Here is a 23,037-nt window from a genome sequence, read left to right on the forward strand (position 1 = left end):
TGGATTTTTATGCAGTAGCCCTAACTCATGATTATGACCTGTTGTAATGCAATTATTCTAGTTAACCTGAAAAGCTATCTCAATTATGATCGAGATTAGTTTAGCCCCTTGGAACTCGAAAGTCTCATATATTCAAGAATGTAAGGTTTAAAAACTGCCCTTTGATTTTAACTGTTTTGAGACTTCAAGAATAATGCATCGATTTGATGATAATTTTATGGTGATCACATTAAATAGAATAGCTTTTTTGAAACTAAAGGTCATTTATATCTTGAAGGTACTGGTTCTTTATAACAAGACATGTATTTCATGAAAATTACAATATCATTGATAATTTGTTTGCAGCCCATTTACTTCAGATTGACTTTATGTAGTTGACCAGTACATAAATATTGCCGATTATTGTAATTAATACATTTTTCATTAGATTAGAAACCTGAGTTTGAGACATCTCTTATATTATTCCTGTGTGAGTTAATTAACCTTTTTGTTCCTGTGGCATGTTGAAATACATTTTATTGTGGTTCTACTTTTTAGATCTGTAAATAAAAGTAGATAACTACCATAGAGTTTCAGACCAGAAAGACAATTCCCGACCATAAAGTATTCTGAGAACATGTGGTATGTAGAAAAGGGTTTCACAGTATTTAAGGTGTTTCCGCATGGCTGTACAGCACCTAACCATGTGGTAGACCAGTGCTTCATTATGATTTGAGACTAGCAGATCCTTTCTTCCCAGTTAGGTGAGTTAGTTTACTTGGAAATTAAACTACAGAGTCGGCATAACTTACAGCAAGAGTAATTTATTAGTCAATTAAAGGCAATTCCTCGAATAAAGGTCTAAATAACAAAATGCATTAAGAAAGAAACTAAAATGTAATTTACTGATAAGACACAATGAGGGATATGTACAATGAAGTGGCGGAGAGAGGTGTTAGCCTTCATGGCTTAACGCCTCACTCCTCCACTTCTGAAATGCATTGCTGCACCATATTTAAAACGATATGGTGCAGCCTTGCGTTTCACCCTGCGATGGTGCCACACTTGGCAGTGTAGCACCAACGCAGGCACCCTTGCACCATAGTGGAAGGGTGTCTGCGTGCAGGTAAGGAGTGTTTATGTGTAGGAAGGTGTCCCTTCCTGCACATAAACAACCCTGAAATGCCATTTTGTCACTTTCATGTGTGCTGCTTAATGAAGCACACATGAAGGTCACAAAATGGCATGTTTTTAAAAGATTGTTTATGTATAGGAAGGGGGACCTTCCTGAACATAAACAATCCATGGCATTTTGCTTTTTCCATGTGTGCTGCACAATGCAGTACACATGGAAAATGCAAAAACGAGGAGAAATAATGCATTTCTCCTCGTTTTGCCAACTTAAGACCAGGTTTTACCTGGTCTTAACTTTGGCACTGCCTCCCATGTACGCTGCCCTTGTACATAGGGGACAGCGTCAAAATGAATGGGTGATGCCGTTGAATGCTCACCGCAAAACCCACTGCCCACCCCTTTCACGCTAACCATAACGTGAAAGGGGGCTTTATTTAAGAGGCAGCGTTTTGCCACGTTAAATGGCTGATCTACATCGGGAAAGATTCATAATTTTAAATTTATGAATGTAAACCTTACTTAACACACTGTGATTGTGTTGCCTATAGAAATATTGGGGCTCATTAACAAGTTGTTGATGCACAGAAGCACAGTAAGTCCCATTGCTATGGTGCCCTGCGTCAAAATTTGAGTATGGGAATGTGCTGTATTTATGATATGTGGCACATGCCTGTCCTTTACCACTGCCCTGGCGCCGATTTGGCTACATTGCACCAACACAGGCCCCCTTGTACCATGGTGCAAGGGTGTCTGCTTTGGAGGAAGTATTGTTTTTGTGCAGGAAGGGACACCTTTTTGCAGAAAAACAATCAATGGAGGCATGATCCTCTTTCCATGTATGCTGCAGAATGCAGCACACCTAAAAAGAGGACAAAACGAGGGGAAATAAAGTTATTTCTCCTCCTTACTCCTTCACTGGGAGGCTTAGCTTTTGACGCATTCCCAGATTTACAAGTCCTTGCCAATCTGGGAATGCGTCAAAATATATGTGTGTTGCTTGGAAATACCCCCTACAATACCCATAGAACCCCTCTGCGATACAGAGTAAGACAAAACAGCCACTAGAGAGATTACGAGCATACAAAAAGCCATGCAAAGTGGCTTTCCTTGGGTTGGTAGATATGAGTGTGCACTCTGAGCTCTATGAGCTCTATGAGCCGCCGGTGTGCCAAAATAAATGATGCACCGACGACGCAATGAGTTTCTAAATGAGCGCCATCGACTTTACGGTACCCCTAAGTGGAAGTAAAAGCTTACCATATAAGCACTAAGGTACAAACAAGTATTATATCAATAACAAATTAATGATAGCAACAATATTTATTAGTCACTGCTGTCAATTTGAAAGAATCTGTAAGAAATTGGGTTTTTGAATGAGAGGGGTGTGAATGCTCCTCAGGCAGCAACCACAATCTCTGTCAGGGTGAACCACAAACAGTCCGTAAATTAATCTGTGCTTAACCTTCTAAAGCTAGGCACAAAAGTGGGCAGGCTGTATGTAAGGTATCTATGCCGCACACAAACAGTAACAGAGTAAAAATACAACACAAGAAAATCCCACATCCAATTATAAAAATAGAGAAAAACTTAGTAAATAATTTGAGAGCAAAACAACAAAAATATAACCAGTAGAACCGGAGGTATGAATTTTTTAAGACTTTAGTAAACAACTAGTGCCTAAAAGATCAAAGCTCCAACCACAGGCATTTAGTCACTCATCAAGTCAAAGTTCATGGCCAAGCTCAACGGAGTGGGTTCAGATCCACAAAGTCAACTGGGCCCAGTCTTGGCTTACCTTCGGTCTTAGAAGGATGTTTTAAGAAAACTGTCTGAGAAGGAAAAGTTCAGTGAGGCAGGGCAGTGGGCGGTGTCTGAGAAAGAGGCATCATTGGGTCGGGAAGCAGCCTGACAAAGTTGCAATGAAAATTTCTACATTTGGAATTTGTTGTTTTTTTGGAAGCTGAAACTCTCAAGTGGAACAAAGCTGCAGGATGTAGCCGGCGAGGGCTCCACAAGGCAGTAACCCCTTCCAAAAAGGACGTGCTGAATAGGATTTGCAGTTGCGGAGAAGAAGGTAGCAGGAGCTACCATGAAATAATGCAGAACAGTGATGCTTCTTGGGTGGATCAGCATGCAGGTAGATCCCAGTCTTCTGTTGGTTCTCAAGTCCGAAGTTTTAATTTTTGTCTGTTGGACACTTATAGCACCCCATCCATGGATCCAGAACTGGTTGGACACACACTTGGAGGGTAGGATTCACTTCTGAGTCCAGGTATAGGGTTGAAGTTGTAGCAGCTTGTTGTGTCCCTGTAGCTTGCAGTGGAGGCCAGTCAAGTAGCACTTGAATTAACTTTGGCAGTTTTGGGTCAAGCAACAAGGTAGTCCTTAAGCAGCAAGGCAGTCCTCTGTTAGCGGCATGGCAGTCTTCTGAGGTACAAAGCAGGCGTTAAGCAGCAGGGCAGTCCTCTGACTGGCTGTCAAAACTGACCTTATGAGTACCCTCCACAGGCCTAGAAGTGTATTGAAGAGCAACTGTAGAGTTACAATATGAATATGTGATGCCAGCCTTTGATGTGGGAGAAAGTTGTAGGTCTTTCTGCCATCTGGGTGTGCACTGTCCCTCCTGTTCATGACCAGCCTCCAAGAGGACTAGGGTAACAAAAGACTGGTGTCAAGAAGTTCTATGTGAATGTGCTGAGGCATCTCCTTTGAAATGTAAGTGTGGAGGGTACAGCTCTGCTCCTCCCACCCTGCCAGGATGATCAGTCTTGCCACCATCTAGTCCCCCTTTGTCCCAATGTCTGGGAGAAATACACAAAAGGCAGTAGCCAACTACACCTAGTCATGTGACCCAGGACACAGGCTGCAGGTATGAAATCCTAAAGACAGGAAAATTACACTTTCTAGCAATGGCATTTTCAGGATTGTGACTTCAAATCCAACTTTACCATTAAATATGTTTTTAAATCACAATTCTTTTAAGACCAAACATGACTTTTCTAACTATTCCCAATCAAAGGTTACCACTTAATGAACATAATAACGTAAACCAATGTTATCCTATGGGAGAGGAAGGTCTTTCAGTAGTGAACAATTAATTAAAAGGTTTTTCACTACCAGGACATGTAAAACGTAAAAGTACATGTCCACCTTGTTAAATGCACTGGACCCTGCTCTCAGCACTGTCTAGGGACTACCGTAGGGGTGACATATGTTTTAAAAAGGAAGGCTTTGGCCTGGTAAAGGGTTATTTTGTCAAGCTGGATTGAAATTTTAAACTGTACACAGGCTGCAGTGTTAGGCCTGAGATATATTTTGAAAACCTACTTAAGTGGGTGGCACAATATATGTTGCAGGCCCTTTAGTGCATTTAATTTACAGGCCGTGAGTAAATATAGTAGCACTTTACTAGGGACTTAATAATAAAGTAAATGTGCCAATTTCAGCAAGCAGGAGGCAAGAAGGCAAACAATTTGAGGAAGGTCCACATGGAAGGCTGACAGGTCTATCAGAGTCTTTATCTCATTAAAATAGATTTTCCTTGAGAGTGAGAGCATTTGCAACATTTTTAGTTGATGAAACAACTGGTTTACATCTTTAAATCGATAACATAGATAAAAAGTTTGAACTGGATTTTGTTTGTAAGAAAGAATACTTATAAACTCAATTTGTATCCAGAAACAGTTTTTTTAAAACTGTTTTCATTTGTTTGGTAATAGAACTGCAACCATAAGCAATAAAATGTCAATTGATTTGTGAATGTATACTATTGATAAAATTTACCATACATGACTGTATAAATATAGACTGTGCATTATTACTAATTAATTCTCATGATGGCACACGCATTTACCAGTCAAATGCTTTATTTTTTTTTACTTTCTGTTTTAAACATATTTATGTCACCTTTTTAAACAAATGTTTAAAAGTTGTATGCCCAGAAGAATCAGCGACAACTCTACCAGTTTTGAAACATGAATTAGCATATTCTGGCATTTCCTGTAAAAAAAAAAAAGAATCCCAATCTTGAGTAACTAAATTTGATTAAATCTATTCTGTCTGAAGTTTATAATTTAACTTCATATGGGTCAATAAAAAACTAATAGAATGATTACATAACTGATTCAAGTATATGAGATAATTATTGATCACAATAATTCTGTTTTATATGATATTACAATTAAGAATATTACAAAATAACACTGATAAATCGTTTTGAAAAAATCAACCAGAAATAAAATGATATCAAAATGTAAGAAAAAATATTAAGGGATCTATATTTCTGAAGAATGTTTTACAAATTCCCAACACTGCATCTGTAACAGTCCCTGTAAGTCACAATTAGTTGGTGCATTTCCCAAAGGAGCTACCAGAGTCAATTCCTGAAACAAAAACAAAACAATTAAAATAATTATGTTCAAACTGTTCTCCTACACAGAAGAATGTACTTCAGATGGAGAGATAGTTACCTTTCATGCTGGCACACCAGTGCTCCCAATCTTCCTGGCACTGACTGGGTGACTTTGCTATAGCGGCAACTACTTTTTGCTTCAGGTTTTCAGTTTCTTGCAGATGCTAGAAAAGTCCCTCCAGACTTTGCCACAGGTTCCATACGCAGCTTTCACAACGTCCAGTGCAGTCCATGTGATCCTGACAGCTATCTCTCCCAGGAGGCAGTAAAGTGAAATGATTTACAGGCTTTTGGAGAGTAATTCCAGTAATTCCAGTGAATGTGTTCAAATTATATCTGGTCACGTCTATGTTCTCATCACAGTCATATAGCCTACAACAAGCAGACTTCCTTTCTGGTCAATCTCAAGGTCCAGGAGTATTTTGAGGAGCTGTTAGTGGCTGCAATTTAATCAAGTGCACTATGCAGACATTGTTGGCTCATGTACACTGAATTAATGCTGTAGTCCCGCCAAACCTCAGACCCTTTTCCTATTGTGCTTGGCTGTAACTCTTCTCTAGAGTCTCTCATCAATATGGCAAACATAAAGCTCCCCTCTCAAGAGCTTCATTTTTATTTTAGTCTTTAAACAATTTTCAATGATTTTCCAAACATCTTAAAAAAATAAAGTATAAAAGGGTGGTTTTGTTTACATACCCCAGATAGGTAACAAAGTCACTGTGCAAATCAGGTTATTTATGCTGTAGCACCATATGATGTCCATATCAACTGTTCAGGCACTGCATATAGTCATCTCAATAAGTATTCGCAACCAATGAAAATTCCCATGCCCAACTAGCCCCCCACCCTTTCCACCCCAGGCGTGTCACTTAAGAACAGGCTGTAATAAGCCTATAGAACTGTTATCTCCATGCGGCGACTAAGGTGTATAGGAGGCTACTACCCGTGAGTGTTCCCAGACTTGCTTGTCGAGCACGACTACTAATCGTGAGGCCGCAGAACTATGTGATCGCAAAGCTGCTTATGCGTTAGTCCATAACTGCCCCAGGGTCGCCTGCAGATGCGTCATCTCCCTCCCCATCGGGAGATTTAAGTGCCATCACGAGTGCTTCCCAAGCTCTCAACCATTCCAGGGCCTTTTCACTCTCGGTTCGCTTCTCTATTTGTAACCTAATCACTCCCTCACATTCCGCCCACTTTAGGAATTCTGCTTTCCACTTTGCTATGCTAGAGCCCTGTTTTGGCTTCCAATGGGAGGTGATGTTCCATTTAGCCAGGAGCAGACCTAGGTCTAAAAATTTGCTAGTAGTTTTGTTTTTGGATGTGTGGTGAAACCAGTGCAAAATACAATGAGCCATGGTTGGATCCAGGTCTCTATCAGTGAGGTCTGATAATGTTGTTGTTATCTCCTCCCAGTAACTGTCTAGGTATGGGCAATCCCATAACATGTGTTTAAAATCTGCGCTATCTGTGTTACATCTCGGGCAGGCCGCTGATTGGTCAGGGATATATGTGTGTAGTTTTGCTGGGGTAAGGTATGCCCTATGTAAAATATGGAAATTCACTAATTGAAACCTCGTAGTTCTCATGCTCTTCCAGACTCTCTATACTAGTTCTCCCCACACTTTATCCGGGATGTCCCCCCCTATGTCAGCTTGCCATTTGAGCTTCAGTACAGACGGGGAGTAAGGATTCCAGCGTCATGCGCCGTTAAAGGCACATTACTACTTTAAAAGTCCCTGCTGCCAGCACTACGTATTGGCAACACATGGAAGTTGGTGGTTCTGTAATGACACTACCCCAATGCTTCATGATAGCCACAGTGAGGGCTGTGTACTGCAAGAAATCCCCCCCATGTAAGTCAAAGCAGGTTTTTTAGGTCATTCAATGGGACCATGGTGCCCTCCTCATATAGGTCCCCTATGGTAGTCAGCTCCTGTTCCCCACAAGCTTCCAATCTCTGCCAATTACCAACATGTGGCATGGCCCTGTACATTATCAACCGTATTTCCAGCAAGTAGAGGTATTTGATAGAAGCTCAGTGCAAGTATCTGTACCAGCATTTTCGTGCCGCAGCTAGTTCCAGGGTGATGGTCGCGGTGTTAACCGGGAGCCGCAGAACAATGCGGGACAGCAACACCAGGTGTCCTAAATCTTCTCTGTGCTCATTATCTCCCCTGGTTACCCTCGCTACCAACTGCATAAGCCATTGAAATTGTGCTGCTAAATAATAGGTTTCATACTCTGGGACCACCAGGTTGCCTTCTGCTCTTGGTCGCATGAATGTACTGTAAGCTACCCTACGTCTGCCCTTGCCCCAAAGGAAGGCCGTGATCATTGAGTGAAGCTGCTCGAAGTACTTTTTCAAGATCCAGATTGATAGGGTTCCGAAGGAATATATGAGCCGTGGGAGGGTTATCATTTTCAGAAGGGCCACGCAGCCCGCTACTGACAACAGCAAAGATCCCAAGAACTCGAGGTTGGCTTTCGTCCATCTGATGGCCTTCCCAATTTTACCCTCAAGAACGTCTTCCTGTTTGTGGTAAATATGCGTGCTCAGATAGGAAAGATATCTGTCTTCCCAGTTCACCCCCTCTGTGTGCTGCGGGCCTACCCTATTCCCACGTGCCGGAAACAGGTAAGATTTCATCCAGTTCAGCTTCAGTCCTGCTACTTTGCTAAGGGGGTGGAGTATGTTTTTTGCCCCCAAGAGTTCTACGCCTGAGTCAGCAAGGAACAGCAAAAGGTCATCAGTATGTAATGCTATATGATGAACCTGTCCATTTGCATCAAGACCCCGATCAAGCCTGATCTGGCACGGGCTGCTAAGGGCTCCATCGCCAGCATGAATAATAATGGGGAGAGGGGTTAACCCTGTTGTGTGTCTCGCCCCACCCTGCAAGCATCAGAGATTAGCCCCCCCCCCTGTTTTAATTCTAGTGGTGGAGTCAGTGTATAAGAGAGCCGTCCAGGTCACAAAGCCAGAGCCTAGCCCAATTTTTTCGCATCACATGAAATAGAAAAGACCATTCCTGACTGTTGAAGTTTTTTCTCTATCCATCGCAAATATAGTGACAGCATCTACATGTTAAGTGTCCGCTTCCAGGATGCGCCTGAGCCTTCTGATATTGAGTGCTGTGTTTCTAGTGGGGATGAACCCAGATTGGTCGGTATGTTTAAGGGTGGAAATGTGAGGGAGCAAACGGGAGGCTAAAATGTTATTCACTGCTTTATTATTGAGATTGAGCATGGATAAGGGATGGTATGCAGTTTTCTCCCAAGCCTGCTTGCCTGGCTTTGTTCATATGGGTTGTGAGTTGTGTGGTGTTATAGGCTAGGAAGAAAATAGACAAAAGGTATATCATAATTAATGTTTTTGTTAATAAATTATATCTCAATAAAAATATGTATTTGATTCAAAATATTTATTTTATTTTATATTTTATTTGTAGGTATTTGTGACATATATTTAACATTATATGTTTATATTCTTTTATTTTAAAACTATGTATATTTTTATTTTTAAAATATATTTTTTTAATCACTATTAAAAAATATATATATTCTGTTGATGATATTTTGTTTGTTTTAAATTTCCCTATTGATTTACTGACTGAAGTAGGAAGAGTACATTTTATCCTTCCGCAATCAAACACTTTCGTTACTGTTGCACTCACTGCAGTGGGAATAGTAATTTTTACCCCTCCGCAATACAATGCTTTTCCTACTGTTGCATTCATTGGAGTTGGAATAAACATTTTTACCCTTCCGCTATCCATCACTTTCCCTCCTGTTGCATGGACTGGCGTGGGAATAGTAAATTGTATCCCTCCACTATCCCACCGGTCCCAGGATGCTTGTTTCCGGTCCAGGGAAGACATGGCTTGGCAGTTCGGGCTGGACTGTTCCCATGAGGCACAGGGTCAGACTGATTTGCATTTGGCCATGTCTGAACTGGGGTGGTGGAGTAAGCTGAAGAATGGTGATGGATTAAACCCAGATCAGTTGACTGGGGGTGAGTGTTTGATTTGCTCAGACGCTCCATCCATCATTCCCTTTGGTATCGCTTTATTCGCCCTAAGTTGGCAGGGTATGCCTTGACGTGGGTCTCTTGCTCGCTCTACCACTGGATTCAAGATAGCCTGGCTGATGAGGATTATGACTCTGAAACCGGTACCAGGATGCTTGTTTCCGGTCCAGGGAAGACGTATGGTTTGGCAGTTTGGGCTGGACTGTTTCCATGAGGCACAGGGTCAGATTGATTTGCATATGGCCATGTCTGAACTGGGGTGGTGGAGTGAGCTAAAAAAGGGTGATGGATTAAACCCAGATCAGTTGACTGGGGGTGAGTGTTTTTTTTGCTCAAACGCTCCGTCCATCATCGCCTTTGGTATCGCTTTGGTAGTTATAACTTGGCAGGATATGCCTAGACGTGGGTCCCTTGCTCACTCTACCACTGGATTCCAGATAGTCTGGCTGATGAGGATCATGAATCCGAAACTGGCCCCAGGATGCTTCTTAAGGTCCAGGGAAGACATGGTTTGGCAGTTCGGGCTGGACTGTTCCCGTGAGGCACAGGGTCAGACTGATTTGCATATGGCCATTTCTGAACTGGGATGTGTTAGACCTGGCACCTTGGCGTGAGTCTCCCTTCCACTTTTTGCTGATGTGCCTCCGATGTTTTGCTGGTTTTCCGATACTCAGGGCACTGCGCCACGGCTGATCCGTGCCGCAGTGCAAGTGCTCCCTACTGTAAAACTGTACATACGATTGGTATCCATGATTGGTGCATTGGATTTACTGTCAGTCCCTAGTAAAGCGCACTAGAGAGTGCCGGGGCTTGTAGATGCCAATACTGCTGGTGGGCCTGCAGCGCTGGTTGCGCCACCCACCGAAGCAGCCGTAAAGTTGTGTCTGGGAACTGCGACCGCAGAACCCGCGTGCGGTCTCGTACTGTCACGCTAGCTGGGCAAGTGCACCCACTTGCCAGCCCCTGAACCTTCCCTTGACTACATATTAGTCACCCCTATGGTAGGCCTGCGGGCAGGGTGCGTTGTAGGTGTAAGGTAGGACAAGCCCTGATGTGTATGGCATGTCCTAGTAGTGACTTACAACCAAGACCGTATTTCACTATTGAAGGCTACCTGCTCCATTAGGCCAGACTGAGCTGCGAGAATTATTACACCCTATAATTCCCGCAGGCTCAAGGAGCATGGTAGCGAGTCATGTTTAGTATGCCTGAACTCAGGATGATAAAATATTTCTTGTAGTCAAGTTTATTTTAGTATCCTGGGTTTGCAAATGCTACTTTTAGAAAGTTAGCATTTGCTTGCTTAACCATTTCAGCCCGCCTCTGCTGGTATGTGTATCTGACTGTCTGGGATGTGTGAGTGACAGGGCTGGAGGGATGACAGGTGGTGAATGCACAGGTTACACCTTAGTGGGAGGTAGGAGTGCCTCTTGACTCGAACTGTAGCTGTGCTCGGCCACCACAATGCTGGCTCCACCCTCCTGGGGAGCGGCGGATGACTCTGCCGGCACCTGGCCCAGGAAGGGCGAAGCCCCCATCAACAAGGTACTCTGGCCGCCCCTGTCCGCACAATGCTGGCTCCACCCCCTGTGGGGCGTCTGATGCGCCTGCCCCTCACACTGAAAGCAGAAGCCGGAGTACACCCGCCGGGGTACTCAAGGACTGAGAGTGGCTATGCAAAGGCCCCCCTGGCCTGCGAGAACAAAAGAATTGGCCTATAAAAGAAGGAGCCCTGCTCCTTGAAAATTAGATCCTGTTTGGGCCACAGAAGGACTCTGCCCTACGAGAAGGACCGTGAGAGACAAGGAAGGGTGCTGACTCTTGCCTGTGTCTGGTGCCTTGCTGCTGAAGGAGAGGAAGAAGAAAAGACTACGAGAAGACTTTTGCTTTACTTTGTGCCAAACTCTGCTAAAGAGATCTCCAAGGGCTTGCTGTGAACTTGCCCCCTGACCAGCGTCCCAGGACCAGTGGACGCTACCCCCTGAAGGAAAGCGACTGCGGGTGCTGACCATCGCTGCAGTACTGACGGAGGAATCTCCTCCAAGGCGACGACCCCTGCCTGACCACCGTGACCGGGGCCCAAAGCAACAGCGGAAGCAAAGTGAGGACCAGCCGCCGCTGGCCCGAACACCGCGACCGCAACTGCACCGGGAGCCCGAGAGCAAAGCAAAGGAGGACCCGTCCGGTCCAAGCTCTCGAGTGGGCTGCGATACGAGCAACCCCTCACCTGCAAAGACGGACAGTTGCCCTGTGAGAATCCGCAAAGTCGGTAACCTGCCCGACAGCCCAGCTGTGAACGCACAGCTGCACCGGCACTTGGCTGGGTACATCCTGCACTTGGGGACCGTACTGCCACTTGCCACCACCGCACAGCCGCCGCCACCAGGGTCGGAGCGGACGACGAGGAGAGGACCCTGCCGCCACAGAGCACCGCTGCCCCGGATGACCAGTGACCCGCTCGGCTGAAGAGCCGCAACGATCAGCGACCCCGGGAAGGCAACGCGACGTGGGACAGATCCCCTGGAAGCCGCCGGCTCCACAAGAACTTTGGTTAACACCGGCCTACGGGCCCAAAGAGAACTGCTATAAGAACTGTGGTAACCTGAACTGAGTAACTTGCAACCGTTATCATAAAGTACGTTGACTGTATTCACAAGCCTGCTTAAAATCTATATAAAGATATATATTTTTCTAGAATACAGTCTGGTCTCGTTGTGTGGTGGGTTGGTTGTGAAGGTGTACTATTGCAAGTGTTTAACCTATATGCCCCAAAGATTAGCCTGCGACTGCTTAAGCCACACTACCTAGAGGGTAAGCAGAGGTTGTCTGGAAGGTAACCCTCAGCCCTGACGAGGAAGAGGAGAGTCCCTGCTTGTCGCTAGTGTTGCACTGCGCCAACTAGAGACTCCCCCTTCCTACATTGGACGCAGCGGTGAGGATTTTCGAATTTACACTTGCGATATCTATACCTGAGCTTCTGACCACTACACAAGGATTACGGTCCGGTTACTTGGCCACAGACTTTGCTTTTGAGTTTTGCCGAAAGGAAGATTCCGAGTACAGAAACCATGCCGGGCGCGAAGAGCCTGGATGGAGCGGAGTCCACGACCTCGGAAGTGTTGGAGGTCGAGTGGGACGCCGCGAAGCTGGATAAATACACCAAGGATGAACTGAAGTTCTTTTGCAGGAAACTCAAGGTTCCGCACGCTGGTTGCAAGAATAAGCCAGAGCTCTACAAGGCCCTGAAAGCCTGGATAGAGTCCAGAAAGGCCCCGGAGGATCAAGACGCCCTCGCGGAGCAAGTTGCAACTGAGGAGCAGAATGCGCTTGGAGATCTGATCGACCTCGAGAGGCAAGACAGCGTGCACAGCTTTGGTAAAGGCCTGTCACCAGAGGAGCTGGCGGACAGGAAGGAAACAAGGAATCACGAAAGAAAGCTGGCAGAATTGAAAATTCAACTGGAGCTTGAAACAAAAAGAATGGCGCTGGAAGAGCGAAAGCACCAAATGGATTATGAAGTAAAAATGAGGGAGATAAGTCTCAAGGAGAGAGACTTGGATCGTCCTCCCTCTGGTGGCAGCACATCGCCAGTGCAGGTATAGTCAAGAGTGCACATCCCGAAGGACGTAGTTAAAGAGTTCTTTAAGGGGGATGACATAGGACAGTGGTTTAGGGCATACGAGGTAGCCATGTCCTCCCACCGGGTCCCTGACAAGGATTGGGGAGCGGGGTTGTGGGGAAGGTTCCTTAGCGAAGGGCGAGATACCTTGCTAGATTTGCCCGTTGAGAATCAGAGATCCTATTCCCACATGAAAGAAGCTTTAATGAACAGGTACGGGCTTACCCCTGAAATGTATAGACAGAAGTTTAGGGGATGTACTAAGCGGCCTGGGAATACGTATGTGGAGTATGTGACTTACTTTTGCAGAGCACTGGATGGTTGGGTGAAAGGTAACAACGTTAATGATTTTCAAGGTCTCTTTGATTTAATTGCATGGGAGCACTTGTCTGATCACTGTTTTCCTGAGTTACGGCAACACCTGATCGATAGCAAGCTGTCCAACCCGAGGAAGCTTGCTGAGGAGGCGGACCGCTGGCTCAGCACCAGGGTCCACAAGGGTCCCGTGGGAGACGCCGCCAAGAGTGGGCAGGGTCCCCAGCAGAAGAGTGGGGGGGACAAAGGGGGAAAACAGAAAGGGTTCCAAAAAGGCCCCCAAAGTAGTTCCCAAGGGAGCCCGCAGCAGGGTTCTCAGCCTCCCCCACCTCCGAAGCAGAATGGGGCCCCGACAGGTAAACCTGTTCCAAAGGGGCCCTTCAATTGTTTCAAATGTGGCGAGCCTGGGCACATATCCAGTGACCCCAAGTGTCGCCTGTTTGGAAAACCCGCACCCACTGGTGCTCCGCCCCGTCAAGTGACTAGCGTTCACCTGGGAGAAGAAATGATGGTCCCGGGGGGTGGAGATCCCGTTCACATGACCCTGGTCTCGCTAGGAGACAGCGAGATGATCCCTACGAACTACCTGCCCTCTAACACTAAGAAATATGGGCAGGTGGTGATCATCAATGGTAAGGAAGCTGAGGCTCTTAGGGACACAGGAGCCAGTGTGACTGCAGTGAGGCAGCACCTGGTGTCTCAAGAGCAGGTTGTACCCCATGCCTACTGTAGGGTAGGCGTGGGCGGAAAATCCGTTCCGCTCGCGGATTTTGCGGATTTTCGGGAAATCCGCAATCCGCGAGATTTGCGAATTTCCCGCAAAATCCGCAAATCCGCGAGCAGCGGATTTTGCTCGCACTGCTCGCACTGTTCGCGTGAGTTCGCGCCCCGCGAATAAGTGCAAAATTGCAGAAATACGATCTTGGCAAAACTGAAAGTAACTACTTACCAGGTTCAAAAGTTCAGGCACATCATTAGTAGCCATTTCCTGTAGTGCTTCCTGAGGGGCCCCTCCAGAGTTCAGTTGCCAGTTGAAACTATTATGTGACCCTGCTCTGAACCTCAGAATAGTTACACATATGCCACAAAGGTCCTGAATTACAGCTAAGGGAGACAAGCAGGAGCCAGGCTGGAAGTTAAAATCCATTAATCAGCCCCTAATTCATTTTTGTCAGTTGGGGCAGGGCAGGTGTTGTAACTAATTTTGCAACAATGAAAGCACTTAGCAAGTGCAAAAGATCACTAATCAGGGCGCACTAAGGAAGCAGGTGCCAGCTAAAAAAATATTCTGTGACACATTAATCAGCCCCAAATTAATTCAGGTCACTTGAGGCAGGGAAGGTGTGCTTTGCTTTGCCGAAAATAATGTACACTGGACAACCAGAGGGTGTAGTGATGAAACAGAGGGTGGCATGGGTGGGCCAGAGGGTGGCATGAGTAGTCAGAGAGTGGCAGTGGTGACAGAGAGTGGCAGTGATGAAGAAGAGTGTCCCAAACAGGCTGGACACGTAGAAACAACAAGTTCGCAAAACTTGCGACCCGACAGGTAAGTTCGCAAATTGCGAAATTGTAAAAACCCTCGCGAACTGGCAGAAACACGGGCGAACACAAAAAAAAAAAAAATCCGCAAATTCGCGGGAATTCGCGGATTTTGCGGATTGCGAATCCGCAAATCCGCAAAATTCGCGGATTGCCAATCCGCAAAATCCGCTCATGCTTACTGTAGGGTTATCAACGCTGATAATTCAGAGAGTCAGTGTCCGATGGCTCAAGTTCCCTTCGAGTGGGGGGGGGTCTCTGGTACTCTGCAGGTCTGTGTGAGAAAAACCATGCCTGTTGACTGTTTGCTAGGGAACGACTTGGAGCACTCCCCTTGGGAAAAGGTGGAGAAGACGACTCACCTGCGGATGGTGGGTCTGCCTGACTGGGCGTGCGTGACCACCCGGTCGATGGCAGCCAGTAGGGGTGATCGAGAGGTCCTGGGGCCTGAAGGAGAGGCCCAGGAACCGGCCTTAGGGAGAAGGCGCAGGGGGCGCGGGAAACCGGCTCCTGAAGTTCCCACGGTCCAGGAGGAAGCAGACCTTGAGGGGGATGCCCTGGAGCCTACAGGGGAACAGATCGCCGAACTGGGGGACCTGCCTGAGCTGACCCATTGGCAGCAAGAAGGAGGACCCTCCAGGGAGGAATTCTGCAGGGAGCAGAAAGAATGCCCTTCTCTCGTGGGTATGCGGCAGCAGGCTGCAGACCAGGCCAAAGGTGTTCAGGCCAAAACACATTACGTGTACTGGGAGAACGACCTCCTGTATTCGGAGCCTAAGGCTGCTGAACCTGGGTCAGCCCGTGTGCTGGTGGTACCCCAGAAGTTCAGAGCCTTCCTACTGGGTCTGGCTCATGATGTGCCTTTAGCAGGACATTTGGGGATGGACAAGACCTATGACAGGCTTGTCACCCACTTTTACTGGCCCCAAATGCATAAGAGTTCAGATGCTTATTGCAGAACCTGTCCGACTTGCCAGGCAAGTGGGAAGACGGGAGGGAAGAACAAGGCTCCCCTGCAACCCTTCCCTGTGGTCGGTACGCCATTCCAGCGAGTGGGTATTGACATCGTTGGGCCTCTGGACCCCAAGACAGCCATGGGCAACAGGTTCATCCTGGTCTTGGTGGACCATGCCACCCGGTACCCTGAAGCCATCCCTCTGAGGACAGTGACGGCTCCCGTGGTGGGGCGTGCACTGATGGGAATTTTCTCACGAGTAGGATTCCCTCTAGAGGTGGTGAGCGACAGGGGGACCAATTTCATATCGAAGTATATGAAGTCCCTTTGGCAGGAGTGTGGCGTGACGTATAAGTTCACCACGCCCTACCATCCCCAAGGTAACGGGTTGGTTGAAAGATTCAACCGCACCCTAAAAGGCATGATCATGGGCCTGGAAGGTCCGATGAGGCGTAAGTGGGACGTCCTCTTACCATGCCTGCTCTTTGCATATCGCGAGGTGCCAAGGAAGTCCCTAGGGTTCAGCCCCTTTGAACTACTGTACGGTCACCCTGTGAGAGGACCGCTGAGTTTGGTAAAGGAATGCTGGGAGCAATCTCCCAGGAAACCTCCCCAGAATGTATATAGCTACATGCTGGCCTTCAGAAACCAGACCAGACGCTTCAGACAACTTGCCGAGGCAAATCTGGAAGCGAGCCAGGAAGAAATGAAGCGGTGGTACGATCAGAATGCCACTCTGGTCGAGCTTCAGCCTGGACAAGAGGTGTATGTCCTGGCCCCAGTGGAGCCCTGTGCCCTTCAGGATAAGTGGACAGGACCATTTGAGGTTGTGGAGCACAAGAGCCCCGTGACATACTTGGTGGACATGAAGACGCCCAGGAACCCTTTGCGGGTCCTACATGTCAACCGCCTCAAGCCCCACTTGCGAAGGTCCGAAGTGGGCATGTTGTTGGCAACCGATGACGGAATGGAGGAGGAGTCGGAGCCTCTTCCTGACCTCTTGGTGGCCTGTGAGAAAGATGGGTCAGTGGATGGAGTTAACCTCTCACCCACCCTGACCGCCGAACAACAGCCAGTTGCTGGGGCAGTTTCCAGACCTGTTCTCCCTGGTTCCGAGTGTCACAGATTGGTGCGTCCACGATGTGGACACTGGAGACAGCTTACCTGTGAAGCATAAGGCTTACAGGGTGACTGACAGGGTCCGGGCCTGCATCAAGGAGGAGGCCTCCAAGATGCTTGCCCTCGGGGTGATTGAGTCTTCCAGCAGTCCTTGGTCCAGCCCCGTGGTCTTGGTTCCGAAGGCTGCTGCGCCGGGAGCCACACCCGAACTCCGGTTCTGTGTGGACTACAGAGGACTCAATTCAGTCACGAAGACTGACGCGCACCCCATCCCCAGAGCTGACGAGCTCATTGATCGGCTAGGGGCTGCCCGGTTCCTCAGCACGTTTGATTTAACGTCTGGGTACTGGCAGATCGCCTTGACCGATGGGGCAAAGGAGAGGTCGGCATTCTCTACACCAGATGGGCATTTCCAGTTCCGGGTTATGCCATTTGGAATGAAGAATGCCCCTGCCACCTTTCAGAGATTGGTCAACCAGGTGTTGGCTGGACTGGACGAGTTCAGTGCCGCCTACCTGGATGACATCGCAGTGTTCAGCGGTACCTGGCCCGAACACCTGCGACACCTCTGGGAAGTGTTGATGGCCCTGCGCAGAGCAAGCCTCACAATCAAGGCCAGCAAGTGCCAGATTGGGCAGGGTTCCGTGGTGTACTTGGGACACCAAGTTGGGAGTGGCAAGGTAGCCCCCTTGCAGCCCAAAATCGAGACCATCCTGGCTTGGGAACCCCCCAAGACCCAGACTGCAGTGAGAGCCTTCCTGGGGCTCACTGGGTATTACAGGAGGTTTGTCAAGGGCTATGGCACGATCGTGACCCCCTTGACAGAGCTGACTTCGAAGAAGCAGCCCAGGAATGTGATTTGGACTGACACCTGTCAGAAGGCTTCCGACACCCTGAAGACTGCCATGTGCACGGCGCCCGTACTCCTGGCCCCTGATTTCTCCAAGGAGTTCATTGTGCAAACAGACGCTTCAGAGCATGGTGTAGGGGCTGTTCTTTCACAGATGACTGAGGAGGGCTTTGACCAACCCGTAGCCTTCATAAGTAGGAGGTTACTTCCACGGGAAAGTAGGTGGAGTGCAATCGAGCGTGAAGCATTTGCTGTGGTCTGGGCGCTGAAGAAGCTAAGACCCTACTTATTTGGGTCTCACTTCCGAGTTCAGACGGACCACAGGCCCCTCAGATGGTTGATGCAAATGAGGGGTGAGAACCCGAAACTGTTGAGGTGGTCCATTTCTCTACAGAGTATGGACTTTACGGTGGAACACCGCCCTGGCACCGATCACGCCAACGCTGACGGTCTGTCCAGATTTTTCCGCCTTAGTGATGTGGAACTCCCTGGGGAAGGGTAGTTCCCCCCACATTTCAGCTGGAGGGGACACATGTTAGACCTGGCACCTTGGCGTGAGTCTCCCTTCCACTTTTTGCTGATATGCCTCCGATGTTTTGCTGGTTTTCCGATACTCAGGGCACTGCGCCACGGCTGATCCGTGCCGCAGTGCAAGTGCTCCCTACTGTAAAACTGTACATACGATTGGTATCCATGATTGGTGCATTGGATTTACTGTCAGTCCCTAGTAAAGCGCACTAGAGAGTGCCGGGGCTTGTAGATGCCAATACTGCTGGTGGGCCTGCAGCGCTGGTTGCGCCACCCACCGAAGCAGCCGTAAAGTTGTGTCTGGGAACTGCGACCGCAGAACCCGCGTGCGGTCTCGTACTGTCACGCTAGCTGGGCAAGTGCACCCACTTGCCAGCCCCTGAACCTTCCCTTGACTACATATTAGTCACCCCTATGGTAGGCCTGCGGGCAGGGTGCGTTGTAGGTGTAAGGTAGGACAAGCCCTGATGTGTATGGCATGTCCTAGTAGTGACTTACAACCAAGACCGTATTTCACTATTGAAGGCTACCTGCTCCATTAGGCCAGACTGAGCTGCGAGAATTATTACACCCTATAATTCCCGCAGGCTCAAGGAGCATGGTAGCGAGTCATGTTTAGTATGCCTGAACTCAGGATGATAAAATATTTCTTGTAGTCAAGTTTATTTTAGTATCCTGGGTTTGCAAATGCTACTTTTAGAAAGTTAGCATTTGCTTGCTTAACCATTTCAGCCCGCCTCTGCTGGTATGTGTATCTGACTGTCTGGGATGTGTGAGTGACAGGGCTGGAGGGATGACAGGTGGTGAATGCGCAGGTTACACCTTAGTGGGAGGTAGGAGTGTCTCTTGACTCGAACTGTAGCTGTGCTCGGCCACCACAATGCTGGCTCCACCCTCCTGGGGAGCGGCGGATGACTCTGCCGGCGCCTGGCCCAGGAAGGGCGAAGCCCCCATCAACAAGGTACTCTGGCCGCCCCTGTCCGCACAATGCTGGCTCCACCCCCTGTGGGGCGTCTGATGCGCCTGCCCCTCACACTGAAAGCAGAAGCCGGAGTACACCCGCCGGGGTACTCAAGGACTGAGAGTGGCTATGCAAAGGCCCCCCTGGCCTGCGAGAACAAAAGAATTGGCCTATAAAAGAAGGAGCCCTGCTCCTTGAAAATTAGATCCTGTTTGGGCCACAGAAGGACTCTGCCCTACGAGAAGGACCGTGAGAGACAAGGAAGGGTGCTGACTCTTGCCTGTGTCTGGTGCCTTGCTGCTGAAGGAGAGGAAGAAGAAAAGACTACGAGAAGACTTTTGCTTTACTTTGTGCCAAACTCTGCTAAAGAGATCTCCAAGGGCTTGCTGTGAACTTGCCCCCTGACCAGCGTCCCAGGACCAGTGGACACTACCCCCTGAAGGAAAGCGACTGCGGGTGCTGACCATCGCTGCAGTACTGACGGAGGAATCTCCTCCAAGGCGACGACCCCTGCCTGACCACCGTGACCGGGGCCCAAAGCAACAGCGGAAGCAAAGTGAGGACCAGCCGCCGCTGGCCCGAACACCGCGACCGCAACTGCACCGGGAGCCCGAGAGCAAAGCAAAGGAGGACCCGTCCGGTCCAAGCTCTCGAGTGGGCTGCGATACGAGCAACCCCTCACCTGCAAAGACGGACAGTTGCCCTGTGAGAATCCGCAAAGTCGGTAACCTGCCCGACAGCCCAGCTGTGAACGCACAGCTGCACCGGCACTTGGCTGGGTACGTCCTGCACTTGGGGACCGTACTGCCACTTGCCACCACCGCACAGCCGCCGCCGCCAGGGTCGGAGCGGACGACGAGGAGAGGACCCTGCCGCCACAGAGCACCGCTGCCCCGGATGACCAGTGACCCGCTCGGCTGAAGAGCCGCAACGATCAGCGACCCCGGGAAGGCAACGCGACGTGGGACAGATCCCCTGGAAGCCGCCGGCTCCACAAGAACTTTGGTTAACACCGGCCTACGGGCCCAAAGAGAACTGCTATAAGAACTGTGGTAACCTGAACTGAGTAACTTGCAACCGTTATCATAAAGTACGTTGACTGTATTCACAAGCCTGCTTAAAATCTATATAAAGATATATATTTTTACAGAATACAGTCTGGTCTCGTTGTGTGGTGGGTTGGTTGTGAAGGTGTACTATTGCAAGTGTTTAACCTATATGCCCCAAAGATTAGCCTGGGACTGCTTAAGCCACACTACCTAGAGGGTAAGCAGAGGTTGTCTGGAAGGTAACCCTCAGCCCTGACGAGGAAGAGGAGAGTCCCTGCTTGTCGCTAGTGTTGCACTGCGCCAACTAGAGACTCCCCCTTCCTACATTGGACGCAGCGGTGAGGATTTTCGAATTTACACTTGCGATATCTATACCTGAGCTTCTGACCACTACACAAGGATTACGGTCCGGTTACTTGGCCACAGACTTTGCTTTTGAGTTTTGCCGAAAGGAAGATTCCGAGTACAGAAACCATGCCGGGCGCGAAGAGCCTGGATGGAGCGGAGTCCACGACCTCGGAAGTGTTGGAGGTCGAGTGGGACGCCGCAAAGCTGGATAAATACACCAAGGATGAACTGAAGTTCTTTTGCAGGAAACTCAAGGTTCCGCACGCTGGTTGCAAGAATAAGCCAGAGCTCTACAAGGCCCTGAAAGCCTGGATAGAGTCCAGAAAGGCCCCGGAGGATCAAGACGCCCTCGCGGAGCAAGTTGCAACTGAGGAGCAGAATGCGCTTGGAGATCTGATCGACCTCGAGAGGCAAGACAGCGTGCACAGCTTTGGTAAAGGCCTGTCGCCAGAGGAGCTGGCGGACAGGAAGGAAACAAGGAATCACGAAAGAAAGCTGGCAGAATTGAAAATCCAACTGGAGCTTGAAACAAAAAGAATGGCGCTGGAAGAGCGAAAGCACCAAATGGATTATGAAGTAAAAATGAGGGAGATAAGTCTCAAGGAGAGAGACTTGGATCGTCCTCCCTCTGGTGGCAGCACATCGCCAGTGCAGGTAGAGTCAAGAGTGCACATCCCGAAGGACGTAGTTAAAGAGTTCTTTAAGGGGGATGACATAGGACAGTGGTTTAGGGCATACGAGGTAGCCATGTCCTCCCACCGGGTCCCTGACAAGGATTGGGGAGCGGGGTTGTGGGGAAGGTTCCTTAGCGAAGGGCGAGATACCTTGCTAGATTTGCCCGTTGAGAATCAGAGATCCTATTCCCACATGAAAGAAGCTTTAATGAACAGGTACGGGCTTACCCCTGAAATGTATAGACAGACGTTTAGGGGATGTACTAAGCGGCCTGGGAATACTTATGTGGAGTATGTGACTTACTTTTGCAGAGCACTGGATGGTTGGGTGAAAGGTAACAACGTTAATGATTTTCAAGGTCTCTTTGATTTAATTGCATGGGAGCACTTGTCTGATCACTGTTTTCCTGAGTTACGCCAACACCTGATCGATAGCAAGCTGTCCAACCCGAGGAAGCTTGCTGAGGAGGCGGACCGCTGGCTCAGCACCAGGGTCCACAAGGGTCCCGTGGGAGACACCGCCAAGAGTGGGCAGGGTCCCCAGCAGAAGAGTGGGGGGGACAAAGGGGGAAAACAGAAAGGGTTCCAAAAAGGCCCCCAAAGTAGTTCCCAAGGGAGCCCGCAGCAGGGTTCTCAGCCTCCCCCACCTCCGAAGCAGAATGGGGCCCGACAGGTAAACCTGTTCCAAAGGGGCCCTTCAATTGTTTCAAATGTGGCGAGCCTGGGCACATATCCAGTGACCCCAAGTGTCGCCTGTTTGGAAAACCCGCACCCACTGGTGCTCCGCCCCGTCAAGTGACTAGCGTTCACCTGGGAGAAGAAATGATGGTCCCGGGGGGTGGAGATCCCGTTCACATGACCCTGGTCTCGCTAGGAGACAGCGAGATGATCCCTACGAACTACCTGCCCTCTAACACTAAGAAATATGGGCAGGTGGTGATCATCAATGGTAAGGAAGCTGAGGCTCTTAGGGACACAGGAGCCAGTGTGACTGCAGTGAGGCAGCACCTGGTGTCTCAAGAGCAGGTTGTACCCCATGCCTACTGTAGGGTTATCAACGCTGATAATTCAGAGAGTCAGTGTCCGATGGCTCAAGTTCCCTTCGAGTGGGGGGGGGTCTCTGGTACTCTGCAGGTCTGTGTGAGAAAAACCATGCCTGTTGACTGTTTGCTAGGGAACGACTTGGAGCACTCCCCTTGGGAAAAGGTGGAGAAGACGACTCACCTGCGGATGGTGGGTCTGCCTGACTGGGCGTGCGTGACCACCCGGTCGATGGCAGCCAGTAGGGGTGATCGAGAGGTCCTGGGGCCTGAAGGAGAGGCCCAGGAACCGGCCTTAGGGAGAAGGCGCAGGGGGCGCGGGAAACCGGCTCCTGAAGTTCCCACGGTCCAGGAGGAAGCAGACCTTGAGGGGGATGCCCTGGAGCCTACAGGGGAACAGATCGCCGAACTGGGGGACCTGCCTGAGCTGACCCATTGGCAGCAAGAAGGAGGACCCTCCAGGGAGGAATTCTGCAGGGAGCAGAA

The sequence above is a fragment of the Lissotriton vulgaris genome, chromosome 8 (assembly GCF_964263255.1).
Source record: "Lissotriton vulgaris chromosome 8, aLisVul1.2, whole genome shotgun sequence".
Classification (NCBI taxonomy): domain Eukaryota; kingdom Metazoa; phylum Chordata; class Amphibia; order Caudata; family Salamandridae; genus Lissotriton; species Lissotriton vulgaris.